Raw genomic sequence first — 2,512 nt, forward strand, 5'->3', positions numbered from 1 at the left:
GGCATTTGTGTATCTGGCACTGTGGGGCAATGTGTATCTGGCACTGTGAGGCAATGTATATCTGGCACTCTGGGGGCATTTGTGTATCTGGCACAGTGAGGCAATGTGTATCTGGCAGAGGCAATGTGTATCTGGCACTGTGGGGCAATGTGTATCTGGCACTGTGGGGCAATGTATATCTGGCACTGTGGGGCAATGTATATCTGGCACTGTGGGGCAACGTGTATCTGGCACTATCGGGGTCATATGTGTATCTGCCCCTCCCCCATATGTGTATCACGCCCCCATTTTCATTGGCCACACCCCATGTGGCATTTGGCCACACCCATTTTTGGCACGCGCGCCTAAGGCGCGCACACACAATACCTATAAGACATTTTTTCTACTTGCACCACTGGATACAGGTGTGTCCTCATACATCTTTCCTCAATACACCATACAGCAGGAGATACCTGGCAAAAAAAGGGGAGGTACACACGGAGAGATCAGTGCTTAAATTGTAAGCAATCTGACTAGATCCAGATCTCTCCGTGTGTATGCCCCCCAGCGATAGTGATGCGCGGCCCTGCGCGGCGCTATCACCGGTGCTAGATTGGCCTGCATGCAGGCACAATCTAGCACATCGCTCATTTCATCCGCTGGATGAAATGAGCGGTACCCCCGTCCGCCCCCCTCGCTCAGCACACATCGTGCTGTGCTGAAAGGGGGGAGAGATGTGTGCTGAGCGGTCTGTGATGGATGGGTCAGCATTAGGAGGGATTGCTGACTCCAGAGTGCCATAGGGGAAGGCAGGGTAACCCCAGGTAAGCTGGCTCTCAGATGCTGTAGGAGCCATTACCATGTGGCCTTACACTGGGAATTTAACCCAGACATATTTGTAATTATTTATGGGGTGGGTGTGGGGTGCGGTGGCCCCTGTGTCGGTATGGCTGGGCTGCTTCAGGTCGGCACACCCTAACACTTTATTAACACTTATGATTTTCCCTATCACTTTGTATATATTATTTTAATCACACCACTTACATAGCACTTCTGTGCTTCTTATTAACCCCTATTAATTCTCACCTGTGTGCTGACCTGGGGTGGCCGACCTGTGCCGACATCGTGGGGTCCTGCACCCGGACCCATACCTAGTATTAGGGACCCCCAGTGACGGAGAAGCCTTGTCGATCGGCCTGGGGCTTAACCCTATATCTGCAGATATACGCAACTAAGATCTCCGTATTATCTGACTATTATGTAGTAATATTTTTCACTCGGTGTGCATTAGGGAACACATAGTTTTTTCCTACACAGAATTACCCCTCCCTTTTAGCACCTGAGTGACATTACAATCTGATTGAGCAGCTTTCCATTTTGTGCATTGTATTTAGAGAGGCATGGATGGGTCAGCATTAGGAGGGATTGCTGACTCCAGAGTGCCATAGGGGAAGGCAGGGTAACCCCAGGTAAGCTGGCTCTCAGATGCTGTAGGAGCCATTACCATGTGGCCTTACACTGGGAATTCAACCCAGACATATTTGTAATTATTTATGGGGTGGGTGTGGGGTGCGGTGGCCCCTGTGTCGGTATGGCTGGGTTGCTTCAGGTCGGCACACCCTAACACTTTATTAACACTTATGATTTTCCCTATCACTTTGTATATATTATCTTAATCACACCACTTACATAGCACTTCTGTGCTTCTTATTAACCCCTATTAATTCTCACCTGTGTGCTGACCTGGGGTGGACGACCTGTGCCGACATCGTGGGGTCCTGCACCCCGGACCCATACCTAGTATTAGGGACCCCCAGTGACGGAGAAGCCTTGTCGATCGGCCTGGGGGCTTAACCCTATATCTGCAGATATACACAACTAAGATCTCCGTATTATCTGACTATTATGTAGTAATATTTTTCACTCTGTGTGCATTAGGGAACACATAGTTTTTTTCCTACACGGTCTGTGATCGCTCAGCACACATCTTTGCCAGTGTGTACTGGCCTAAACTCTCTCTGCACATGTTATATCTGCCCCCCTGCAGTGCAACATGGTTTTGCCCATTAGCTAACAAATTTGCTGCTGCGATCAGATCTGAATTACCCCCAATGTTCAGTATGGTAATTGAACCCTAAAACCACTGTTTATAACTGGTGGCATCCAACAGGGGCCAATAGCAAGCCCATCCTGTCACATTATAACTGGTGGCATCAGTGAAGAAAGGGCAATCCCATCTTGTCACGGCATCTTTTTTGGCTGCATTTTTGGCCAAAATTATATATTTTCGGAATGTTTTGTTTTATTACAGTGCTGGTTCCCAGTTATAAAGCACTGCTGAGTATATGGGTGCTATGCAAATACATCTAACTAAATAAATACATTTAAAAAAAATATATATATATAAAAAGGGAATAATATGACAGAGGCATTGACTATATTACTGTGTACTGTGTTAGACCTGTTACTTCATGGGTTATAGTGATCTGTTCCCAGATTCTCTTGTAATTAAAATTATTTTTGGATTAACACA

Source organism: Pseudophryne corroboree, chromosome 6 (assembly GCF_028390025.1).
Source record: "Pseudophryne corroboree isolate aPseCor3 chromosome 6, aPseCor3.hap2, whole genome shotgun sequence".
Classification (NCBI taxonomy): Eukaryota; Metazoa; Chordata; class Amphibia; order Anura; family Myobatrachidae; genus Pseudophryne; species Pseudophryne corroboree.